The 27,594-nt window shown below is 37.5% G+C and overlaps 1 long non-coding RNA gene across 1 annotated transcript; it reads right to left on the bottom strand.

Annotated features, from left to right (window-relative positions):
• Positions 1 to 1,283: 1,283 nt before the first annotated feature.
• On the bottom strand, positions 1,284 to 4,418 carry LOC121909237. Its single transcript, XR_006099398.1, has 3 exons — positions 4,274 to 4,418; positions 1,770 to 1,878; positions 1,284 to 1,676 (listed from the first exon to the last, which is right to left on the bottom strand). It is a non-coding gene; the product is annotated as an uncharacterized LOC121909237 (long non-coding RNA).
• Positions 4,419 to 27,594: the final 23,176 nt, after the last annotated feature.

Raw genomic sequence — 27,594 nt, 5'->3', positions numbered from 1 at the left:
AATTATAAGAACACAGGATATTTTCCCTCTGTGTTGGTTTGATGGAGGGCAGGGCTCAGCTCTCTCTCTCTCTCTCACACACACACACACACACACACAAGGAGGAGGAGAGAGTGGAGACAGTGAACCAGGTGAAGTGAAGATAACATTTTACTTTAGTTGATGACAACTTGACTCTTGTTACTGTAATTGCAATAAAAGCTTCACAACTAAAAAGTCAATAAGAGTAATTTATCAAATCACCCATTCAACAAGCATAAACATGTAGAAAAGCAATATTTTCATCTGCTTTGCCTGCAGTCTCTCATCCACCACCGGTATGTTTTACACAACCACAGCAAGCTGGTTAAGTTAATAACATGAAAGCTGTCTATATGTAGTCTAACTGTTTATCTGAGTTTGCCACTAATCTTAAAATGTGGCAAAATCTTGTAAACTTAGCTACTGGCTGAGATAAACCAGTCTACCAGTACCTGCAGGTAGTGAATCACATCAGCAGCAGAGGGAGGAGGACAGAGGACAGCAGGAAAGACTGATACTGATATTTCATTCTCTCTAAACTTCACACAGTATTTTGATGTGAGGAATATTTTTTATTTTATTGACACATTTGTTTCCAGTGAGATATTATTGAGTTTATGTAGTGACTTTGTTGTTGCTGCTCTAGAAACAAAATGTAGTTATATTTAATATACAAATCAATTAATCCCAACTAATCCTGTTCTGAATTTATTCTTTTTTAAAATAACATTTTTTTTAGAAAGCAATTCACTCCGCCAGTCAGTTAGAACTGAAGAAGCCCCTTGGATGAGAAGTGAAACATCTTCCAGTATCTGCAGCCAAATCCAGTTGCCCTTGATTCAGCCCTCCTTGGATAACCAGAAACCACCTACGGTTTAACCTGAGATGCCGACACAACACAGACTCATACCAAACAGCCTACGTCTTTTTTTCTATGGTGAAAGGCCACAGAGCTGGAATGATCCTAGAGAAGGTGCACAACCAGCTACTGAATGAAAGAGTGAGCCAGGTCGATTTCACTATTGAAGCTTTGAATAGAGAGGCTGACTGCTTACTCCAGAAATTGAAATCACATCTGCCCAGTGCAATATTCGAAGAAGTAACTGATTTTTATTGAGAGGGCACAACTATCTCAACACGCCAAAAGCAATGAAAGACAGACACAGAAATTCCAAAACCTACAGTCATGAGCCAGCAACACTAAGAAAGCAAAAGACCTGAAGGCAAAAGATGTACTGTTTGACATTGTGAAACACCTCCACACAATTTTTATAACGTGTCATTTCATTAAGTCAGTTCTGCTGTGTGAAACATAATGCCAAATTTATCAGAAGAACTGAGTGAATTGTGAAAAGTCTGTTTGGTAAGATAATTTACATTTTAAATGACTGACGATAAGGCAGCAACGCTTGTAGTAGTGCACATCAGGAAAACATGGTGAGGACATCTACTAAGTTAATACTGGCCACTTTCATTCACCACCACTATGGATGGGAGTGGAATAGGTATTTGACATCTTTAATTGAAAGAGGAAGGTTGACTGTATTTAAGCTTTCACAATTCAATATGTGTACTAAGACTTGGGACCTCTTGAGGAATTTCACTTGTCTGCAGCTCCTTAACTTCTTGGAGTTCCCTAGTGCCAGCAGGTTTAACTGCAGACACAAAACATAATGATGTAGGAAACATTACTGCTGACCAACAGCATTAAAACTTGTGAATAACAGTATAAATTATATTTTGCTGACCAGAACGATTCTTCCTAAAGTGCTGCAGTATGATGTTCCCATCCTGGTCCCTCTTCCTCCAGGAAACATCTGAGCCTTCAGTCCCCTTTTGGTTTCTTTTCTTTTAAGGCTAAAAGTAAAAACAAAGATGATATATTTGCATTTACTGGGACACACACATCCTTTTCAGGTGTGTGCATAAGTGTGTTCTTATAAAATTTGGGTAAATGCCATAATGGAGAAATAATGTACAAAAAGAGAAACTTTTTTTGTTGCCAACTCATCTGCTATCATATCCCTGCCTCCAGCCAGCTGTCTGAATGACTCAGGTCTGAATGACTCAAGAGAGAAAGAAAGAAAGAAAGAAAGAAAGGATGAAGTCAAAGGTCATATAAAGACAAAGAGGGAGGAGAGAAACACAATGAGAGACAAAGCAAAAGCTATGAGAGACCATGAAATGAGTGTAACAGAGAGAAGGAAAAAGAAACTGGCTCTTAAAAGAACTGTTGGATTTAAAATATTTCAATGGTAATAGAAAGGTAGTTTGATGTACCTGAAAAAAACATAAAAAAACAAACAGATGAGCTAGGATTAGTTTTGTAACCATGTCTTTTAGCTGTTGCCACTGAAATTAACATTTAGCTAAATGCAGAGTAAATTACCACAAAGGTTAAAGAGGAATAAGCTGTGTGTATACACTGATCAAAACAACCAGGACTCTGTATTAACAGGTTATGAGTGTTCTCAAACTGGTCCCTGAACACTTGTGCCTATAAATCTGAAAGCACTAATGGGGATCATGCATGTTCTGTGCGGCAATAATCTTGAATAATAACCTGAACCTGAGGCCAATATGGCACGTGCAATGTTTTTAATCATACTTTAACATTCTCTGTGTTTGTTTTTTTAAGTTCAACTTAATTTAAGTTGAATTTAAGTAAAGTTGATAGCTGTAAACCCACTGTGACCTGATAATATTCAGATTTGGTCACAAATTTAGACAAGTATCAAAAGTTGTGACCCTACCTTAACTGAGGCAACATTTTTCAAAATACAACACTTATCAAAATACAGTTTTGGATACAGTAGGATAGCGCTGTTTCCTGTGGCAATATGATAGAAACTCCTATTCAGGTCAGAGAATCTGATTGGTCACAGAATGTAGTTTAAGGTCATATCATGTCTCGTTAGCTGAATGTAATTACTTTGTGCCATGCATTTATCATGCATCTATCTGCTACCAACGGGGACAATAAAGACAGTAATCTTTTCTAAGACAGACTAAGTTTGTTTTGAGCAAGCTCCCCTCAATTATCTGGTATACAGTTATTTCAGATGCAGGGATGTTGCATTATATAGAGCATGAACTAGCTAGCTGGAATGTTTGCATGTGAGCTAGCACCTGATTGATAGGTAAAATCACATGCCTTCAGTGGCATTTGCAACTGACTTGTGACTAAAAAGTCAAACTGAACCAATTTAGTTACACATTAATTGCAGACGATCAGCACAATTACTTAAAAAAAAACATAAATTAGTTTCTCCCGCTAGCCCCGCCCCCAGGTTCCTACTGGCCATAGACTTTCCATTGCGATGACGCCACAGATTTTTAAATTGTTCGAGGAAAGTTATAAATTTCATTCAAGGATCAAAAATTCATAATGCAAACAGTCATAATTGAATTCCATAATTGGAATTGTCCTGTCAACAGTTATACAGACGTCCCTTTTATAACGGTGGACAAAATGCTTTGTGGGCCGCAGGGAATTTTTACACTGCAATACAGTAAGGTCCCACTGGGCAAAATTAGAAGTAAGGGTGAGCAGTGGCGCTGTATCCACATCTTATACATCCACAGGGCCACGCCTCTCTCTTCTTCTTCTTTTTGGTTTTTAACGGCGGTTAGCACCAGCGTATTAGGTGCATTACCGCCATTCTCTGCTTCGGAGTGTGGACCAGAGATTAAATCCTATGCATTAATCCTGTCTGTCCAATAAACTGAAAGAAAACTCTACTGCTTGACCCACTTGGCAAGTTCATTAAAGTTTTAATGCTGAATTCCTGAACTCCAGTCTTTCTAAGTTCTTCCTTCATATATTGCCTTTCTCGATCATACTTAGTACAAACTATAATTGCATACATAATAGTCTCCTCAGCCTCATAGTGCTCACATAAACCGGTTGGATGCTTTCCTATTATACTGAGTATGCTGTTTAAGTTGGAATGACCCAGCCTTATTCTGTTGCAAATGACCTCTTCTTTCCTTGACCTACCTATATTTCTTACTGTTGAATTGACTTTGTTGTTTAAGCTGTGTAGAAACTTTTTCCTTATTTCAATGTTCCACTTCCCTTACCACTCTTCTATTGCTTTACTCCAAACTATTACCTTGACCTCCGATTTGCTTAATGGGACTTGTAAATCTATGGTGTCTTTATGTAAAGCTTGTTTTGTAAATCTGTCCATCTCCTTGTTTCCCCTCAGACCTACATGTGGCGAAACCCACATAAATCCAGCTGACATACCTTGTTGAACGAGTCTGGACTTGTAATACTTTGAACAGAGTATCTTGGCGGCTGGAGTTGAAGGATCTCAGGCTCTTGAGAACTGAAACTGAATCAGAGAGATTAAAGTATTTCCTGGTTTATTCTCCTCTACCCACCGCAGAGCCAAGAGCATCTCCACTGAGTAGACTCCCAGATAATTTGGAGTTCATTTCATTCCAACAACTTTCCTGTCTGAAAGTGAAAAAACAGCCCCAGTTGTCTGATGTTCTGGATCTTTTGACCCACCTGTATATACTTCTGTGTAATGGGAGTAGTGCTCTCTAACAGAGACTGAAAATGCTGTTAACAGGTCCACTTTCCCTTTCTCTGCCTTCTTGAGCTCCAGCAGGTACAAGTCTGTCTGTGGTGTTGTGTGTGTCCATGAATCAATGTCCAGAATTACTACTGTTGGGTTCATCTTGATATTATTAACCACCATATCCTCTGCATATACTTTGCCAGCCCACCTGAAGCTTGGTCTTTGTCCTCTGCCTCACTCCTTCCTCTCTTGGCTCATCGCATTTCGATTGGTAATGGAGGTCAAGGGTCATATGGTGACGAGATGCCGAGACACCAGATTGTAGTTATTTACACAACCACTAGAGGTCACTTAACTTTAAAATGTAAATATAGGTGGTAATAAGCTGCTTGTAAAAACAAGCTATGAGGTCGTTTTTTGGGGTGAGGACAGTCTCTAAAATGACTATGTGGCCACTCATAATGACTGTTTGCTTTCTGTGCTCCCCTAGGCCCTAACCTGCATGTCAAAATAAGGTTTGATAAGTACATGTAACTACTTGACTACAGATTTATCTTTAAGTTTACTTGTGAGATTGGGTTGTAATATTGTACAAATGAAGCCCCTGCAGTGGTAATTGCTTCACAACCAAGAGTAGAGACAGATCAGAAGAGACAATGAGATTCTCACTTGTCTAAAATATTGTAACTGTCAGTAATGATCTTTGGCATAATTTACACCATGAAACAATTATTTCAAGAATATACTTAATTGGAGTGCACCTGTGCTTTTCCTGCTATGATAGAGTATGTCAAAATGTCTGCTGAGAAAAAAAGTCTCAAAGGTGCCCCTGTCTTCTCCAGACACCAACTACTCACTTCACTCTTGATAAAGATCATGATTTTAAAGATCAGTCCTGATAAAAATATTTGCTCGAGGTCCAGTGGATGGCTAAATGGAAGGATTAGGCAGCAATATTTTACTCCTGTGAAAACACATAATGTACCTGCAGGTTTAACAGGACCAGTGCATTAATGTAATTAGGCTGCTAACCAGTGGTGGAATGTAACTAAGTACATATATCATATAGCTGCTGGAATCCAGTATATTTGAAAGTGGGGTCTGTGTGTCTGTTAGCTTATTTTGATGTTTTTATGCCCCTGAGTGGACAAAAACTGATTAATGCAGCAATGACAAAATGCAGAATCGATAGCACAATGCATGCTGGTTAGATTTGAACTTGATCCCGACTTGCTCTGACATCATGCAAACATGGGCAACAATGAGACCAAGGAGAATGCAGTTTTTAGAGCCACGCGCCACAGCTACTCTCCTACTGCAAGACCTCAGGGCATGATGGGAAACGCCTGATCAAAGATTTGATTGGCTCAGGTGTTGGATCAACAAAATGATTTTTTATGGAAACTCTTCATTTTTGTTTGATTGTAAAGATTCTGATTTTATCAGTCTGATACTGTGTTATGAAGTTTATAGGCCTACAAATAGCTGTTACAGACAGCTCACAATATGAACAGTACTGTGTTAGTTTATTCTTGTAGGCATTATGAAACAACATAAAACTAAGTGGGTTGTGAGTATTCAGATACATGTGTAGAATACAGATGCCTTGACAGTCTGAATATATCTGAATATCCAGCTACAGCGATTAAATTTAACATTGGAGATTACAGAATAAACACTGATACCAGTGTATCACTGTGACTGAGTAACTAGATGCTTGAGTAGACTGAGTAGATCCAACATTTTATTAAATCAGGATCAGATCTAGCAGGATGTAATTTATTCTGTGACTTCCTGTACATTCTTGGAAGGCTGCTGGAAACTGGACTGCAGTTTTTTGCCCCCTGCTGCTGCCGCCTGATCTCGACCACTTTCCAGGCAAGGCACAGTTCATCGCAAACAAGCCTACTATTAAGTTGCATTACAGAAAGTGTAGGATCCAGTGTTTTGGTAGATTGACTCATACTAGAGACTGCTGCTAGCGACTACAGCTTTATACTGACTTTTCTTTTTAAAACTCAGTTTCTTATAAGCCTCTCAAACCACATGGAAGCGAAATACTAAATCGCTGGAGTACCCCTTAAAGTATATACTGAGGATTTGAAATGTTTTCACATATTTGTCCTTAGCTGACAAGCACATAGTTTCAAACTGAATGAACACAACAGGTTTTTCCATCTGTTGTTCTTACTGAAAAATAAATAGATGAGACTTACCAAAAAGTATAGCTTACTACATGAGCTCACTGTGTTAAATATCCCACATAAACACATATTTTCTATTTTTGCATAAAATCACAGTTGTGACATGACATTGACTAACATTTTAACAATAACAACAACATCTTTTTTTCTGCACATTCCTACTGTGCCTTAATGTGATCAGTGGAAGAGTGACACCACTCCCTCACAAGAGCTGGCACAAGTGTGGAAGGAGGTGTGGTTGCATTGGCTGCATTGCAGTGCTATGCTTGGGTTGAGCAGCAGTGAATGGCAGAGATAGGAATGAGAGATCACAAAGTTAAATAACTATCTTGATTGTGTGACAGCCCTTTGGCCAGTTTGGCTGTGCCTTGATGCTCATTGAGGCTGACTGGGCCATTGTAAAAGCTGCCACCTCAGTCCCTGAGACACTCCCTACCTCCATGCATTGGGTTTGGTTTCATTTCAGAAATCTCTTTTCAAATTTCAATTCACTGATCTCATTTCCTTTTGTGAGTTAAAGATAGATTTTTTTAAATCAACAAAATCATGACAACAGTGATTGTGTCCTCCTATCCACATGTTGAACACATCTTTGGGCAAGACACTGAACTCCAAGTTACTCCCGGTGGGAAACTGTGAATCACTTTGTCTGATAAGGTAGAAAAGTGCTATATAAGTGTAGTCCATTAACCATCCCTATGACAGAAGATAGCAGAGTTGACAAGCTATTAAAGAAAATGGAAAAAAAAAAACTAATAGAATTATTGGTGTCTCCTTTATTACTGAGGTTTTCGATATTTTGATATTTTCCTAACGCCAAAACATCAGATGTTTTCTGTAATGTGTGTAAAAAGCATTTAAAAATCTGAGGTTATTCTTAATGATCTGTAAATTCACTGCTGAGACATCACCTTGTCAATCATAATGCAGGACGATGTGACTGTTTACTCATCAACACCATCAAGTTTATTTTTGTCAATAGGAGTCACTTCACACTAATGGTTAGACTAGTCGAACCACATATGTGTTGAGGAAACATGAGAACCTGCACTACATGATTATCTACTCTGATTGTGCCAAACTCAACAGTCGACACAAGGTTGTTAGACACGTACTGACAATGTTGGTGGGATTTCTCTGTAAGGTAAATCATTTAAAACTTTCACACAACAGAAAAATATATTTCTATTTTATTGTCTAGGCAACTTTAGTGAGTGTATTTGGTATTTGGTGTTTTTAGAATGACAGAATTAGACAATCGATCCCTACTGAACAGTTCAGATAGATCTTCAATCTGTTACAGTGATTATGAGTTTTATTCATTGTTGTCTTCTGTGTGTTTTGATGCTACATCAATACAATGAGCAGTGCTTTGTTTCAATGAGGTAAAGCTAATGTAATTCTCACATATCTCACCTGCAGTGACAGTCACTTATATAAAGTTGCTGCTTCAGTGGAGATTCTGTACAGGCAGTGTGGACGTAACAGTGTCCTCTAACATTTCATATTAAAGCCAGATTTACATACAGCAGATGTATGTAGCTGTAACATTAACTGTCCTACATTGTGGCATCTATCAAAGGTGGAACCAAGGAGCTGTCAATTCATGGAGTTTTGTGCATGAATGCACCTGGGATGGCATGTGGTGACTTGTAGGGTTTAATTATCTCTAAGGAATTAGCATGTCTTCACATTCATGAGGAATAACTCACAATTACATCCATGTAGATTTCACAACTCAACCAGCCAATTTTACTCAAGTACAGGCAGCCAACCGGGTTAGTCCAGTTTGAGAAGTGCCAGGGGTGAGGGCTTTAGAAGTAGGTTAACTGCCATTTTTTTCCCCATTCAAACTCACTTAATGTTTTCATCCTTTTCTAACAGAGATGGGACCAGATTCAATGGACTACAGAATTGGAAGATGCTGTTCTCTCAAGTATTTGAGTACGGAATGTCCTGGTTTGCTTCCCTGGATTACTTTGCTTCTTCCATGAAATCACCTTGAATCTGGACATTACTCAAAAGGACCAATTCAGATGATACTGACAGGCTGAGAAACTGACTATTAAACAAGAAAGTGAAAGATGAAGATCAGCTGAGGGAGAGCACAAGACTTTTTTAAATTACAAAATTGTGATTATACACATTAATTGTCACATTTGAATGAAGGAATGGCATGTAACAATGTCTTTGTAGCCCAGTACAACACTTCAAGATGAAAAACTTGTCAGTTTTAAAATTTTTTGTGTAAATCACACGCAGTTAGGATCTTATAAAAAAAGGAGTTCCTATGGAAACAACTAACGAGAAGATTCAACGACAAATGGCATATTGGACATCCTTTTTTTACTCTTTTTAACATTTCGAAACAAGAAAACAGGATCAACTGTACAAGAGATATAAATCGAGATCCCAGGTAGGTTGAGAGTCTTGACTGATGTGTATCTTTATAATTTCAGTCAGAGACACTTGCGTATGGGAATTGACCATTTTTTCTAAATGGCTGTATGGTTAGTTTTGGCAGAAATTGTTCTGCTGTTCTGGGGAATTCTCAAAGAATCTGAGCAGCAACAAGGACTCTTAATCCTCCTTAACACATAATGGTACAGAATCAGAGATAGCTGTAAATATACATGAACACACAGTAATAAGGAGAGCTGGCTCTACATGAGGGCTGCCTAGTGCCACATGTACAATACTGACAATACAGTCTATAATTGATATCAGTGATTCCAAACTAGCTTCAGAACCTCTCTTCCTGAACGCAAAGCTTTATTTATTGTGTGCATTGACAAACCTTGATCTTAAACTTGTGGGTAAACTATTTTAAAAGTTGGAAACAAAAGTTAATATAATATATGTGAAACAGGCCTTAGTTTCGTATTGTATCACGTGACTACAAATGACAACTTCCTTGCTTTCACGTGAGTAGAAGTGACGTTGGTCAGCCTCGTCTGACAACACAGTAGACCTTCAATTGTCAGTCATATTTTTTAAAACTGTAGCTACCGTCATGGTAAGGTTATTAGTGTTATTTAATTGTTTAAAATGCAGATGTATGTTTGTCTATTTATTACTTAGTTATACCATACTATTACTATACTATATAATAGCAGTGTTTCAACAGGTTTATTCTGCCGACAAACTAGCTAACTAGCTAGGCTAGCCTGTTAGCATACACATGTATTGTTGTTGTGTGATGATAAAAGGTACTAATCTATTGTTGTAATGACAGCTCTTGAATACTTGCCTTTCTAGTCCGACTACAGTTAAGGGCACAGTCATTATTTTAGATGGTAAATTAGATCAGACATTGTTAATGTGACATGCTCTCCTGTCGTATCCAATGCAAAGTGTAATTACAAAATGGAGGGCTGTGTTACATTGATCAGGCAATTTAACAAGAAAAAAAACCCCCAAAAACATAAAATTATGAATTTTCAATATGTAGTCAAGATGGAAGAGTAGGTTTCATTCAGTTAACCTTTTAAACTCTTGGTTTTCTAATTAGATTTTAATATGGATTTCTTTTAATATAAGACTTCATAAGTCTGTCTGCTTATTCCAAAATGTGATTATAAAGTGGAATTTTTCTACAAATGGGCCAACCAGTGAGTCTAGCAGAGTTTAAGAGGTTAAATGGTGATGTCAAACAATAAACATGTAATTCTAATGTTGTATCATTGTCCTGATGTTTCACACACAGGTTCGACCAATACCACCAGAGGAGATATCTAATCCGGTGAGTAAAATTATTTCCCCCTTTTGGCCCTCATATCTGTTGTATAGCCACACTGCACTGTTTAAGTTTCACACACACACACACACACACACAAAATAAAGATACTGTATACTCATATTCTCTGTTTATTATCATTTAGGTACAGTGTGAGACCGACCCTACTGCTGTGAATAGGGTTGTGGTGTATGACGATATAAGTTATACCCTAGCTTCAGTAAGTAAATACGCATCTAAATGAGCAGTGACCTGATGATTTTTCCCTGATATGTGTTCTTCAATTGGAACATATACATTGGCATAACTTTGTGTAGCACTAATGTTTTGTTTTCTTTTTCTTTTTCCCATTCTGTTAATCATCTTGTGACCCTTCTGATTTATTTTGCGACCACTTGTGGGGGTCCCCCAGGTTGGGAACTACCAGCCAAGAGAGTAATTGACCAAATCTGTGCCAAAATAAAAGTTTTACCAACCTCATATGCCTTTTAAACATTTTTCAGGTCTCCTCTGTCGACAGCTCAACTGGTTTAGAAGGAGCATTAGGTACAAACCATCTATACAAAATCAGAACATTCTTCGTTGTGTGAGTTTAATTTACTTAAAAACAAGTTCTCCACTATTTTCAGGTGATATACATCACTGGGAGGAGAACCAGGTGTTCCTATACGGTAGACATTTAGCATCCGGTCCGAGATGGAGCACACACCAGAGTCAGCACCGGAGTCAGCATCACCCCGCCGTCAGGGCAGGCACCAGGTAAATGCAATATTTCAGGTCATACTTTAAAGTGTAGATAGAAGTGCAGGAACTGCAGGAGAGTACATTTGGTACAAAGTACCAATGTATTTCAGTGCGAACACTGAGAAAGGGAATGAAGAAAACCTTTTCAGGTTGATATCATTTGCAGCTGCTGTCCTGCCCTTTCTCACTCACTGCTGAATACAAGTCCAATATTCTCTGGCCTTTTAGCTCTAGTTTGGTCCACCAACTCTTGAGAAAGATACTTGGGTCTGTAGCGTGTGACATTTTGGGCTGGGCATGTGTGCTTGGAGTAGCTTCCCACAGCTTCTGTCTTTTTGGTGGGAGCTGTTGGGACTCAGTTATGAAAACAATGAGCTGAAAGGGCCATGCAGCTTTCAGTGCTAATGGAAGTACAAGCAACTCTTTCACAGCACAGGGAGTCTTTTTTCCCTTCTTTGTTAATATCCAATGTACTGCTTACACTGAGCTCTTATTTAATATATCATAATATGAATATCTTATTAAATCCATCATAAAATCAATCCATCTAGTAGTGAAATGAATTTGTATTATTTTATTATTTATGTATGTATGTATTCATGCATTTATTTAGACAAATTAATGGTTGGTTAAATTAGCAGCACTAATAGCTAAATATAAATTCATAGCTTGCAGAGTGTAATGGTTTTCCACAACTCACCAGTATGCACACTGGAAGATAAAGTAGAAATCTCTCTCTATTTATCCTCCCAACACACAAATACATCTTGATACAAGTAAGAGAGAGTGCACAAAAGAGACAGTGGGTGAACAAAAACAGAAACTAAATTTAACTAGTTTCATTGTAGTAATTTACTAAATCTAAAAAACACTTACACTCAGGTACTGGTCTCACACTGGTGAATGCTGAAAGGTGGTGGTGATGGACCAGTTACCTTGTGTAGTGATCAGTCAACCCTGTCTAAAAATACTACTAAATAGTTTTCTCAATTATGTTGTGTTGGCAAACTTAATCGATGCCTGGATTATGCTCACAGGCAACATTTTTTGGATAAATTGAAGCTACTCATTGTTATTGCATTGCAAGTTAGAGAGAGGAGGTCGGGGTGGATGGAGGGCATACAAGAGACATTACTATGGCACCAGAGACCCAGGTTCACATCCTGAGTCCCGCATGTGGTTAAGTTTAGGCAACAAAAGCAGTTTGGTTAAGTTGAGTGAAAGATCCTGGCTTCGGTTAATAAACATGTTGAGCTTCAAGTCGTTGCAGACTTCTGTTGTATTAAACCAAGACCACGATCTCTAACTCCAACCATGTGCTGCCAGTGGCTAAACATAACCATAAAAAGTTTCATATTGATGTAGTTTCTACTCACAGACATTGTGCTACAAGATCAGATGTTTTGGGGGGGAAAAAAAAAAAAAAAAAAAAATATATATATATATATATATATATATATCAACATTGTTGCAATCTTGTAAAATACATTAATTAACATTTTCTCATCATGTTGAGAGAAAATGTAATTCAGCCAACATTATGTTTCCTGCAAAAGGTATTTGTGGTTGCAATTTAGTCATATATGAACGCAATTTCTAGGAGACAAGGTCAGATTAGTATATATTATAGATAAGTATATCAAATACAGTATAGTATAATGATACACAGATACACTGCCCCATGCAAAAGTTAATATTAGGGGGAAAATAGCCTATAAAAGCCTAAAGAGTTATATATTATTATTTGTTTGTTTTTTTTGTTTTTTTGCTGAATCATATTGTTTCCCTGCAGAGTCTAGTAGCAAATGACAATGAAATCACTTTAGGAAGGGATCTTTTAATGGCCCATATGAACAGAGGGAGAGGTTTATATGATCATACGGGCACCTGACTACTGTTTAAGACAGACTTGAAAAATTATGAACCTCTACTTTAAAGCATCATGGAGCTTTATCATCCAATTTATATCAGTAGTTCAAGTGTGAATGTAAGAGGCAGAAACTTGAGCAGCAGATAAAAAATGAACTGGTATACACATTTCATATGAGCATACTGCACATCACTTCATTACAATCTCCCTTCATCTGACCCAGACATTAGCCACTGTTGTTTGCCCGACAAATTTGTCAAGCAGGAAGATAATTAACTGGGCTACAATATAAAAAAGAATTTAATTCTGCATAAATCACTCACCTGCTGCTAACTTCATTTAATAATTTACAGCCTGAATACATTTCACACTACATTTGGGCAGTGGTTCTTTTTTTTTTTTTTTGCACTTCATTTATTCTCATTAATATTCATAGAATGTCAATATTTTTTGGTTATTCATTTGTTAAGCCGGAAGAGACCAGGGGAGAGTAGAAACAGAGATAAGGAGAGTGTATTACTCACTGATATGAGTTTTCATAATCCACAATCTGATAATATTTCCATTTTATTATCATGTTGGGTGGGGCAGTGGAAAAGCGCTATGCAGACTATCACCAGACACATTTATGAGTGGAAATAAAGTTCATCACTTTCAACCCTCAACCAGCAGGGGTTATCTCTCCCATTAAAGTCACAGTGCTAAATATTCTGTCTGAGTGTTAATCACTGGTAAAACTCTCTTTACGGCTTGCGTGGCCCTCCTACCTCAAGCTTAACCTGTTAAGTAACAGTGTCCCACCCGTGGGACGCTTTAGCCTTGGTGGCACTATTTTTAGGATTGCTTATACTCATTCTTACTTTTTGGTTGTAAAATGTATAGATTTACCTTTATGTGAGACCAGGATTATGACTGTAATCAGAAGGGTAAAGAACAGTAACCTTACTTTGGGTACATTATTTTTGGGCTTGTGCACAAAAATGGGGTGCCTGTTAAGAGGTGAATGAAGTTTTACTGTATTGAATTTAAGTTTTCAAGGGTTAAAAACTAGTTTGACCACCATGTATAATTTGAAATTTATTCTATACATTATGCGTGACCCCATGATCCCAGCTTTTGACATGAACAGTCAGTACTTTGAATTCTACGAATCAATCAGAATAAAACTGTAGTGTTCTTTTTTAGATAGGCTTCCTGGCCAGGAGAATTTAAATTAGCCATCTAGGCTAACACTGGCTTATTTACATTTTTTCCTGTTTATCAGTGACATTGTCCCTCTCAAAAAAAAAAAAATAAATAAATGAAGGAAGATTTAGATGCAATGGCAACAAAATGGTCAATTTGTCAATCTGAGAAAGAACAAACAGACAGGCAGAAAGAGACTTTTTTCTAACATGAAAGAGCAGAGTAATAAGCAGAAAGATGAGCTGTAGAGAAAAAAGAAATAGAAAAGATTTACATGTACTTATGTACAAGCACAGCTGTGTGTAATGTGAAAGGGATTGCTCGCAGTGATAAACCACCAGAGGATTATCACCCAACTCTGCATCTCTATGAAGCTTTTTAGCCTCTTTAAGCTCATTGTTTTGGTTTTATGACACATTTACTGTTTTGGTTCAGTCTCACTGCTTTCATCAACTTAATTTCCAGCGAAAAACTCTAATAAACCCAATGTACTCTACCTGCCCAGCACCAAAGAGACAAAGTTAACAACTAGATGGTGAAGCATTTAGCAGCTTAAGAGCCAGATATTTTTCTCAGGAGTTGATTGAGACCAAAACGGAGCAGAAAGAAGAGTGAATATGAAACTCACATTCATCAGGTGACCAAAATCATGACTGCAAGTGAATGCTAATGCTGCTATGTGTCTCCTGGATGTTTAAATAGGCAACTGCTTGCTAACACGTTAGCCATAGCAATTTGGTGGTGATAATGTCAAAGTTGTGTTTATAGCTTGTTGTGCTGCCCTCAAGTGGCCAAAAATCAATTAATACTGCTTTAACCAATTAGAAAACATAAAGATTGCCAGAGCTGGAGAGTCAACGTTTTTACAACCGTTAATGTAAGACCTACTGATATAACTTTATAAACTACATACACATTAAGTACTTTCCTTTGATACATGATTACATTTTACCACTAGTACTGTTACGTGTAAAAATTCAGAATTTTTACCTGTAACAGACTACTTTTCTACAGTGGTATTACTTATTTCCATTAAGTGAATACTTTTCTTTCTGTAAAAGAAGATGGGCAACAAATTAAAGGAAAAGCCAACATCAAGAGTCTTAGTAAGGTGTTGTTCCACCACGAGCCTCCGCAACAGCTTCAATACTCCTTGTCATACATTCTCCAAAGCTCTAAAACTCTACTGGAGGGATGAACAGCATTCTTCCAAAACATTTTCCCCCCTTGGTGTTGATGGTGGTGGTGGAGAGTGCTGTCTAACACAGCTCCAAAATCTCCTATAGTTGAGTTGTGTTGAGATCTGGGTAATGTGAAGGCCGTAGCAAAAATAATTTTCAACTGTCATGCCCTGTTTAGAGGGACGTGCATCCATTATGTTTCTCTTCTATTCCTTGACTAATTGTCTTTCTTCTTGTATACAGGCAGAGACAGAATACTCCAAGGATGAAGATGGTGACACTCGTCAGTGTGATTCTCCTTCTGATTATGTTTTTTATTAATTTATAATGAAAAAAATGTTCATTTTTTTAACGCCTCTCTTGTATTTATTCCCTGCAATGAATCACTAAACTCATTAAATGGAACTTTTAACAATGATCTCTTTCCATGATGGTTTGTAATACAAGATGGAGATGTTAAAGCTGCAGTGAGATTACCCTCAGATGTCACAGCTAACTAAAAACAATAGGTAGTTTAAACCTGGGATTTCATGCCCAAGAAAATTACAGGTGGCTATCTTTGTTCTGGTCAACATATCATTTGTAGACTCCTGGGGTAATAATTACAAATCATTAGACCTCCCCTGATGATTCAGATCCTATCCAGAGAGGAAAGGATTAGTATCATCAGTAGGAGAGTGGATGCTGGCAGGTGAGTCCCTGGACTGAGCTCATAACATTGAAAATAGTTAAAAGATGAAGCATGAAAAAGGCTGCAAACTGACTGTTGTACTGTTCCCTAAAGAGGATCAATGGCACTGGGCTGTGTTTAGTGTACTGTTGATTTGAGAATAACAAAAACAGATGAAAAAGAAGGATTTTCCCCAGTTTGAGTGAAGTGATTTGAAAACTGTTTGTCATTTCATTGCTGTCTCAAGGGCACATGTGAAAGGAAGCATCAGGTGCTGGGTGATGGGAAACAGGCTTAGAATAAGTGCTACATACAGTACTTATTCTAAGCAGATTTTGAGTGTGTTCACAATGGAACAGTGAAGAACATTCAGTTTACATACTAAAAAAAGCTAGATTTTTTGAGTGTGCTATTAATGTCTATGATTATACTCCCGCAATGCAATGCACAAAGTAATTGGAAGAGCTGAAATTTTTTTCTGAATTATAAAAAATACATTTTACTCTCTCTTTGTGAAGTTTGTTCTTGTCATAAAGTTGCAGTTTGATTACCTTTTTTAAAAATAAAAATAGTATACCATAATAAATAAAGGATAGGTTCATATTTTCTCAAGTCTATCTCAAAACAACAGTCAGGTGTCCATATGAACAGAGGTTTTTCTTGCTGTAATCATTCCTCCTGTTCATACTGACTATTAAAAGATCACCTTCAAATATGCTTTCAGTGTAAGTAATCAGTCATTTTGTGCAAAAATGCATTTAAAAGTTGATGTGAAGCTTATATGGGGCTTCAGCAGTCCGAGTTAGTCATATCAAGTGGCCACATTTACAGTCTTTTTATCTTCAGATTGTTTCCTCAGACAGTGTTTAAAGTAACAAAAAGAGGAACTTTGGCATTAAAAAGACTGACATTGAAAGATATCTACTTGATTTGACTCATTTGGATGACTGAAGCTTCATATTAGCTTAAGATAAACTTTTAAATACATTTTTGCACAGAAGGAGGACTGTGGATTTTGTCCCCCATCACTTATACTGTAAGTGCATTATGAAGAGATCTTCTAATGGTCAGTATGAACAGGAGGAATGATTACAGCAAGAAAAACCTGTTTCAATGTTCATTTGGGCTCCTTACTGTTGTTTGAAAAATTGTGAACCCGTCTTTTAATAGATAGTGTACAGTATACTATCAAACGCGGATTGGACCAAAATGTCTAGTTCGCCGTCCACATTAATACGTCAAATTTATACATCTTGATGACAGAAGATGACAGAAAATACCCTGTTCACATGTCCATTTTGAAAATCTTAAAGGTTTGGACCATTATAGTTTTCATGCTATTGGTTGTCGTCAACACTCCTTTTTGACGTTGGGGCTGCGTTGGGCTGTACATATGCCTATGTTGTGGATATGTGGGCTCTTGCTAGTGGGTACATTTGTGCCACATACTTCTCACATGTCTTATACACAACTGTGATTTAGTATTTGGGACAGTGGGAATGTGTGGTGTGAGAGCACTGTGAGAAGTTTTAATCATTATTGTTTGCTATGAGTGTTCTTTGTATGTATGGTCATTGTCTCCATTTTCAGTCCTTGTCTATTTGCGTTAGGTTTTAATATTAGGAGGGGAGTTCTGGGAGGATCATTGCTGGCAGCTGTAGCCTACTAGCCAAGGCTTGGGATTTCAATTATTTATTAAGCCTCTCCTGCATAATTAATTTGTATAAATACCCAAAATATATATTTTGCTCTGTTCCTGTGTGGTGTGTTCAGCCTCTGACAGTTTAGAAAAAGGCAGAGCACCACTGCTTATATTTAGTGCATTACATTATCAACACTGGCATTGACTACATGGGCATTTCACAAAGAACTTAAACTTTGCGCATATAGATAGAAGTGACTATAAGGATTTAATTAACACATACCAACATTTGTTCTTCCAGCCGACAAGACAAGCTGAGCCTGCAAAACTATTCAGTCTCATTAATTAAAGAGAGAAAGTTGCACGTCTCTACTGGAGAACAGAAATGAATGCAGACAACCAACCATATTGACCCCAAGCACAGAGCATGGAGAGTGGATTCTTAATACCTGCACGTTGCAGACAGATATGTATTTAGGGTTTAATAATGTAGGTTGTAAATTAATGATGAATGGTCTCCTCTGCATTCATTAAAGATTGATTTTGAATTGAAAAAATATTATGCTCAAACTTTATTTGCATAGCCACCAGAGCGTGTGAGCAGAGTTGAGCAAAAAGAAACTCTGCTCCCCAGTCGCTGTGCAGATGCTCTGCTCCATCGTTCCCCTTTCTTACCTCCATTCCGCTCCATTACTATTCTCTGCTCCCAGGAGGAAAAACTTGATCCTTTTTTCTGCTAATCAGCTGAAAAAACTGTAGTGTTTTGAATCAAATTATCTCAATAATCTGAACAGCTCATGCTATTTATTCACCACAACAGGAAAAGATGATAAACGAAACCTAAACGAATGCGATTGTTACCAATATTCAACAAAGGGATTATTATCCACATATTATGATAAGTCTCTATTTTAGATTTAGATAACAAAGAATACAACAAAAATACTCGTGTGTGTGATGTACACATCTAAAAAAAACTAACTAGATTATCACCCTTATGCATGTAGGACATTGGAAAGGAAGGAATCATGGCAACAGTGAAACTTTGTCCAATAATAGCCTGCTTTAATTAATGATATATCTAGCTGTCTGGGCAAGGGTGCTACTTAGGCAACGCAACATCGTGAGCTACGCAGAGCGAATTTAAGTGAGCTTGAACGGGTTTGAGTGATATCTGTTCAAGTATCTGTTCCTATATATGTCAATGGTACAAGTGCACTTCTAGCTCAGATTAAATTGATGGCACTCTGCTGCCTGCTTCGCTCACATGCTCTGATAGCTACTGTACATCTTCTGCAGGTTCTTATTCCTGTCCAGGAGGTGAACAACAGACCATATGTGTGTTTTCATTCAGTCTCAATTATAGAAGAATTTCTTTCTAAACACAAATGTGGTGTTTTAAACAGGAAAACTTTGATTCGTAATCAACCGTCTGTTCATGAAAGGACACAATTTAGATTTTGTAATATAGTCACAATAGTATAAAGTATATTATAAAGTATAATTCACACCACCATTACATTAAAAAATACTTCTTGGCACCATAAATCACCATTAATGTCACCATTAATCAGAAAGGATCTTAACCAATTTACGTCAAAACCAGTGGCTTGCAGAACACCAAATTCTTTCTTTTTCCCCCAATCTACTCAAAATTCAACAGGTTGTCATTTTGTGCTGCCATCTAGTGGACGGCACAAAATGAATGAACAATTCTTTTGTACTGATACCTTTTCAAGTTCAATTCATCCCAGGTCTCACTTGGTACTGCCTTCAGGAAATAGCCATATGCTCACACTCTAAAGTCCAGCACTGATAAACCTCTTATCTTCTCCTTTTTCAAGACGTGAGGTTTAGCTTCTGTTAGCATTTGACCGTCACCTTTTTCATGGATTTGTTTTTGGATTGTTTTAACCAGTGCAACATGTCAGCTGATCAAAAACAATAGAAATGTCATGTAAACTTGCAATTTATGTATCGCATATAATGTGTGGATATTAAACATCTACAGTGCCTATATTTACAAGTGCATTTCCTGTTTCCCTATGGAATAAATAAAGTCCATACAGCACCTACAGTGTTTACGTATTGTACCAGCCTACATGGTGAAGTGAACCCTGTACCTGACATGTTAAAGCTGCTCCACACAAAACACTGACAGTACACTGTTCACCTACGTGTGTACTTTGATAATCTGAGCTTGATTCCATAAATTCCTCCAACGCTGTCTCTTGGCAGCGTAGAGGAACATATCCTTCTTGTTTGTGGATGTTGAAGATGCAGCCAAGCAACACCCTCCTCCATCCCTCACATTAGTTCCAAATGCTTCACTTCTCAGAGGCAACTGTCTCCTGCATCCATGAGCCAGATGTCAATGACCTGTTCGTGTCATCAGGTAAAACTACATTTTATGTCAAATTTGCAATGAAAACACAAAATATGCACATGTTGACTGACTTTCTCAGTGCTCTGAGGTCATAATTCTTCTATATGTGGAGTGGGTACATGATGAATATCATTTATTACATGCACCATAACATAATTGCTCTTTCAATTATGCCAATGAGTTCAAAGAAAGGCTGTAGAGGATCAGCGGGCATTAAGCAGTCGCAACACTAATGCAATGTAATTATTCATCAAAAGACCTTCAGGTATAGAAGTGTGGAGCTGGAGGAGGCTAGAGCAGATGTTGGATCAGATGTTGGATGACAAAGAGTATGTAGATTTGTACATACTCCTTGTTGTCAACATACACTTGTATGTACATTTACCTTTTTTCACTATAAATATATCTTTTCAATTTTCACCTCTTTTGTCTGTGTTTGGGTTCATCATTGCATGTGCATCAAGAAAGGAACAGGAAAACTACAGCAAACCAGGATGTTATATACTGTTTTAGTGGGGTAAATTATGCAAATGCAATGAAAGATCAGATTATTGAGACCAAAAACTATCACTGTATAGTGATGTGTACTGGGTTGTGCCGTATTTCCAGGTAATGCGGTACATGTGATCACTTTTTTCAGTAATGAGCAGGGAATTCAGCAGCTACATCGTAGTTATTCACAGGAATCAGTGCTTCAATTAGGCCAGTACCGACCAGTACAGAGACAAATGTTGATAACTGTTGCCATGAAATTGTGTATTTATGGTCCCCGGAGGATGAATCCTCAAGACTTTGATCATCCTAATGACTTTTCTTCTAGCGCCATCACAAGCTTTATGTGTGGTTTTAAGTGAAATGTCTCTGAAATTTGGTACCAACATTTATGTTCCCCACATGATGAATTGTAATAACTTCTATAATCCCCATATTTTCTTCAATTATCAGGTCAAATGTTTAATTTGTCCACTACTTTGGTTTATGACTAACTACCTGGAAATAATATTTCTGTACTTTGTGTTTAGGGGTAATTTGGAAATGTTAGCATGTTAAGGTAAGACGGTGAACATGGTAAACATTACCTGCTAAACATCAACATTGTTATTGTCTCCATCAAAATGTAGCGCAATTTTTAAGCAAAATTTCAGAAAATTGATAAAGAAAATGCAAATTGATGTAAGTTTCCATCTACTACTGTTTTGCAAATACTAATGGTTGAGTACACTGATGTAAACTGTTTGTGGTGCTGATTCTCCTATCTATCTATCCAGCTTCTTCTTTTAGTTTTCAGTTTAACTTTTCTCTTACTTTATAAAGTTTAACATCCCTTAAATCGGATTATTGAACAATCTGAATAAGGTCAACTAAATACACTATGAAGAACTGTGAACTGAAATTTGAAATGTACTTGAAATAGTGATACCGAGAGCAACAACATAGAAGACCAAGATAATATTTCATAAACTATATGTAATAATTTATGGCCTGAAAAAGTGCGCTAACTATGTTTTTCTCTTGCAGCTACTCCTTTGCTCTGTAGACACACAACCTGTGAAAATCTAAATGAAAGGTTAAAACATTTGTCAGTAGTCACCTTGTTTGAAACTTGAAACAAAGAAGAGCTGTAAGCAAATCTGCAGAACTTAGTTTTCTCATAGAAGCGGGGCCTATCTTCGAAGGGAGGTTTATTTTCACAAATTCTCTCTTTGATGAGTGGATTGATACCACAAGTGTCAATACTGTAATACCAGTGTCTTTGAGTAAAGGGGGATAATACATTTAAGCAATGCCATTGTCTTAACTGTTAAACATAATCTGATGCTGTCTACTGTAATTCCTAAAGGCTATTCTAAGAAACTCAAAGTTCATATCAGGAGAAAGAACATGCACAGAGAGAGATTCATTTCTTTCAGAAAGACTTTTGAAGGCAGCTAGCAGAGTCTGTGTGAGGAACTACTGCAATCACCTCTCAGCTACTTTTGTTACAAACTGCACAACTGATAGATTGATGATTGGGGCTGTTACATAAAGGGGGATACTTAACTTACTACCACAATTTATTCAATCAAAATTTTTCATTGCTGCATTTTTTCAGTTTAGTGAGTATTTATTTGCACTGAAGATGTAAATGAATACAGCCACAGCTGCTTTTAAATAACACCCAATGAATGGCTGGAATATTTCAACATTTTGGGAAATATACTGTGTCTGAGAGATACAACACTGCCACTCTCATATCTTTGTTTTGAGTATGGTGTCAAACCCAACTTAGCTTAACGTATAGTGAACTGGTCAATCAACAAGCCTGGCTCTGTCCAAAAATCTGTCTACCAATATCTCATTAATTTATACCTTGTTCTTTCTTTGTTTAACCTGTAACACATTTACACCTGTAAATGTAAAATCGTCAGTTTTTTAGCATTTCTGTTCGGTGAAGGATTAAACAAACAAATGACATGTTAATTAGTGAGCTAGCTGGTTCCCCTGCCTCATCTTTATGCTAAAGCTGCAACTAGCAGCTATGTTCACTAACAATCCATCTGACTATTACTTTAGTTTTGTCAATAAAATGTCAGAAAATGTATAAAGTGTATAAAGGGATGTCTTTGGATTGCTTGTTGCCAACAGTTAAAAACCCAGACATGTTGAAATTATTATCATAAGAGATGAAGAAAACCAGAGCAGAAGCTTTTGTTGTAGGAAGAAGACTGTGGAGAGTTGAGATTTGGAGATAGGAAGAGGACGAAGAGGAGACATCTTGTGTTCAGCAGTTAAAATTTTGAGATCAACAATATTAATATATTCATAAATTCTGGATTCTTCAAAGATGTAGAAGGAGAAGATTCCATTTTAAGAATCTTAACAAGGTTATTGAAGGATATTTTATATATCTTCAAATACATCTGGAGGGGATCAAAAAATTAGTTGCGGATGTATTTTCTGTCGATCGACTAATGATGATGATTAATCAACTAATCATTTCAGGTCTTGTGCTACAAAATTTAGAATGGCCTATTGGTTAAAGAGAAGACACTTTTGAAACTGCAATCATACAGTTTTTCTGCACTACATTGACCATATGTGAGGAAATAAAAGTTACATAACCGAATGTTTTCAGCTCAACAGAAAAATCAGTGATTGTAGATTAATTATGGAAAACCGTGCCTGGCTCTGTCAAACATTATGCAACTATAGTGCAACTTTAAACAAACCAGCCTTAAATAAAATGCACCACAAGCACCTGAACTGATAAAGAGGAAACTGGACATAAAACATTAAAACAATGTTAATATAAGATTCAAACTGTGCTCCTTTAGAAATTGGTTGGAAGTCTTTTTGAGAGTGATTGTCAGTGATGAAAGCAGGGCCATTCTTAGGGAACATCTAGAGGAAATTTTTAAGTATGTTATGCGGGTCTTCTTTTTCTGTGGTTCAGCCAATTTTCATTGATGTGACCTGTTTTTGATGAAAAATTCCAGAAATGGCAGAAAAGTTGCACTTGTACATCACAAACACAAAATGCTATAGACAGCAAGCACCTTGGCTTTAATTGGGCAGCCCCCACTTGTGTAGCTGTTGAGGGAGCGTCACCGACAGCAGCAGCATACAAGGATGTATCATCACTTTCACATGTCTTCTATACCTCAGTAGTTATTTCACAAAATTATATTCTCTTCTTGCTCCCTCAGTACACATTTTTTGTGACAAGAAATCCCAATTGTAACGCTCTTACTTGCTGTAATTGGTTCTTGAACCAGCTCCTTCCTGTGCTCAAGGAGACAAAATAGTCTAATGAGGTGTAGTAAGTATCACTTCTGCAACCCTGAGAGGAAGCTGATGCATTCAGCGACTGTTTTCCCTCAGCAAGGATGAGTGGAGGTTGCCAGATCATCGCTATAACCACACATTGTTTCAGGCTACCAGGTTAATAAAGGTGAGACTGGTTGACAGACGTGTTGCAGTCATTACCGTTACAGTAAATGGTATCTTGACAATCTGCGACTGAGTGACAAACATTTTCCAACCTTACACCTTTAACCAACATAGAAAACAAAATACAAGAACATTTATATAGAACTGATAAATCAGTACCAAGATGTTTGCCACAACTATTCAAGGGAAATTTACGCGATTAATTAAAACACCAGGATCATTTTTTAAAATCAATTGTCAGTACATGCTGTGCCAGGAAGCAGCATGGTTTTAAGGGTAAATGGTAAATTAACTCATCTCTGTAATGTAATCACTCTGTAATCATCAATTCATTTGACATATTTTGTTAAATGTTGCACCATTTAAAAGAAACATAACACTGTGTTTTAGCTTGAACACTCATCCTTCACATCTTTAAGAAATGCATTCAAACCCAGATGTATGTGTGTATATATATATAATGGATATTCTCTCCCTTAGGCGTTTTTACAGTCCCACTATTATTAATTTTCTCTTATTTTACCCTCCTTATACTATTCTTTTTAAGACCATAACTAACACTCTCAAACTAGCCTGATGCAAAACTTGTTGCACGTGCACTTTTGGATACTCACAGAGTACCAGTAGCCCCTAACCTAACCATAACATAACCCTAACCTTAACCACTGACCCAAAAAAAACAACTTTTTCCCAACTGGGGACACAGCTTTTGTCCCCAATTGGACAAGCTGTCCCCAGTGAAGTGGTACTAAGTCTGAAATTGTCCCCAAAAGTAACCTATGACAGACCGCACACACACACACACACACACATACAAACAGGAAGCAGCCTCTTTTTTTCTACCACCAATGCAGTTAAAATCAGTGAGGGGGATAAATTTGATCATTGACCTGCTGCCTATATACCAGCTCACTATAGGATGCAAAAATGCTGTTTAAAAAAAACCACTGTTGCAAGGTGGTGCTCTGCTATTGACAGGCAACACACAGTCATTATAGTCTCTGTCTGATGGAAATACAAGGAGAGGGTGGAAACAGGGATAGAGAGAGCTGGGGGGAAAAGACATAGTAAAGAGAGCAATAATTCAGCAGAACTATTGCATAATTTAATTTCATGTAAATGGTGTTATTGAATAACTCATTTGAGAATAAACTATTTACTGTGCTGTAAATGCAGTGCAAGTACAGGAACAAGAACAACAACAACCTTGCAAAAAAGTAAAACATTGCTGTATCTGCCAAAGGCAAAACAACACTTCTAACCAACTGCTTTTTTTATTCCTTTTTTTTTTTTAAAGGAACTCCAAACTTTCCAAACAGTAAAAGAGCCGCTTTTTTATATGTGCTCTCCATCTGTCCAAATTTATTAAGCAATGGAACAACAGATACAGGCTGGAGGCACTCAACTCAGTAATCAAAGAAAAACAGAGTAAGAAAATGTCCAAACAAACAAGCGAAAACATGAAAAGAGCCAGTACAATGAACAAGTGACTGTTGTACAGCCATCAGGAAAAAATGTTTATTTGAAGTATTTTCATTTTCAGAGGATGGTGGTTATTCTGCTAGTTAAAGTTACTGAGATATATACTGTTTAACACAGATGATGGACCCAAGCCAAGCACAGCAGATGTACATGTATCATTTCAGCACCATTTAATGTAAGACTCAAACGCAGTGATTTTAAAGAGTAACTAACACACCCAAATTCTACTCGCTCCCTCCTTCCCATTTCAAAAAATGCAGCAGAGGACTGCACAGGACAACGACTGTGGGGGGCGTAGCCTCGAGGCTACGTAGTGTGTGATGGAGGGGGTCAGAGGACACTTAATGACCACTGTTCAGTGTAGCATGAACAGCGATGTAGAGCTGGTAGTCAGAGCTAACCAGCCATGAGCAGATGCTGTCAGACTCTTCATGTCCACGCTAGAAACACAGAGAGTCCACTGGAGCTTTGAGAAGTAGAAGCACATTCATGGCCCTTTGTAAAAGTTTCTGTATGGTACCTGTGTTGTAGCTGAGCTAGCGGCTCCACTACGAAAGGCTCTTCGGTGTGTGTGTGTGTGTGTGGGTGGAGGGAGGAGTGGTGGAGTGTCAGTATGTAGCCATTAGGGTGTTAACATTCTTTTTTTATATAAATTTCATGACAAGTTCTAATCAGTCAACTCTATTTATTATTATTATTATATAACCGGAGCTCCACCGTTACTGAACCTGTCCGCAGTAGACAGTTAACGATGGAGCTCCGGTGTCACTCCTCCAGCAGGTCAGTGCTGCTGTTAGCTACTGAAGCTAAAAATGGCTCGATCAGCATGTATTTGAAAATGAGCATGGGTGGTTTTACAGACACTCAAGGGTGGGAGCTGGGTGAGGTGGGCGTTAACATTCTACCACTTATATAAATTTCATGACATAGAGAACTCCCAAACGGTGGACTGTACATCAGCATTGGCCCTGCTTTCTGAGGACTGATTTTAAACAGCAGATGACAGGTTGAGCCATTTTCAACCCATGAAATGCTGATTTTTATGAAGTTAGTGTCAATGTTAATATTAAGACTGGAACCAGGAGGAAACAGCTAGCCTGGCTCTGTGCAAAGGTAACAAAATACACCTACGAACACCATTAAAACTTACTGATTAACACACAATACTGTTTTTTTTTTTTTTTAACTGACTTTCAGATGAACCCAGTTGCATTCAGTTCCACTAGTCTTTTGCCAAATAGTTGAACCTCTTCAGTATTATCTGACATGATGTAGCGAGACACTTCATATTAGATTCCATGACCTCTTGTCTTTTCTAGTCTAAGAGAAGCAGAATTCTGGGTCTTTGGATAGGGCAGATCTTTCTCCCACAAAGACATGTTTGTACGACTTAAAGGCCATGCACTGAAATCCACTGTTTTTCTCTTGTAATAATGTGGTACTCTGGAAAATTATGATGTTTTGACCACAGTCTCATTTCCACCCATTCAACCAGTAACCCTGTACAGACTAGGCAGTCAGAGGATGAGGTAGGAGCATCATTAGATATGATGTCCCTGAGTCAATGTCAAGATGTCCCACAGCCAAATTGACCCTGGATTTTGTAGAAAAATCAGCAGTTTTGTTGAATTTCTTACAAAAGTACACAAAGGTATTGAACAACCCACACAAAAGTACAGCACCCAGGTAATAAACCTCTAGTAATTGAAATGACATATCAAATTAAACTTGAATTTTTCTTATTGTTGCCATGCCAACAGTATTCTCCTACAATTAACATATCATGCATTTATAACACAATAAGACTACTTTAAAAAGCCCTCGTTCATGTTCAGAAATTACTGGCTGAGTACAGTACATCCCTTCTCTTTATAGAGGGTGGACTATCCATTATTCAGTGAATGAATACAGGGAAATCAATGGCTTAGCATATTAAGTCAGGATAAGAGGGATGTCTGCATGTCTCATAAAAACTAAGATTAAAAGTTTAGAAAGAACTGTGTAGGCCGCA

Source organism: Thunnus maccoyii, chromosome 12 (genome assembly GCF_910596095.1).
Source record: "Thunnus maccoyii chromosome 12, fThuMac1.1, whole genome shotgun sequence".
NCBI classification, from domain to species: Eukaryota; Metazoa; Chordata; class Actinopteri; order Scombriformes; family Scombridae; genus Thunnus; species Thunnus maccoyii.
Note: the sequence above shows the minus strand (reverse complement) of the source record. Positions and strands in the feature narration are given on the sequence as shown.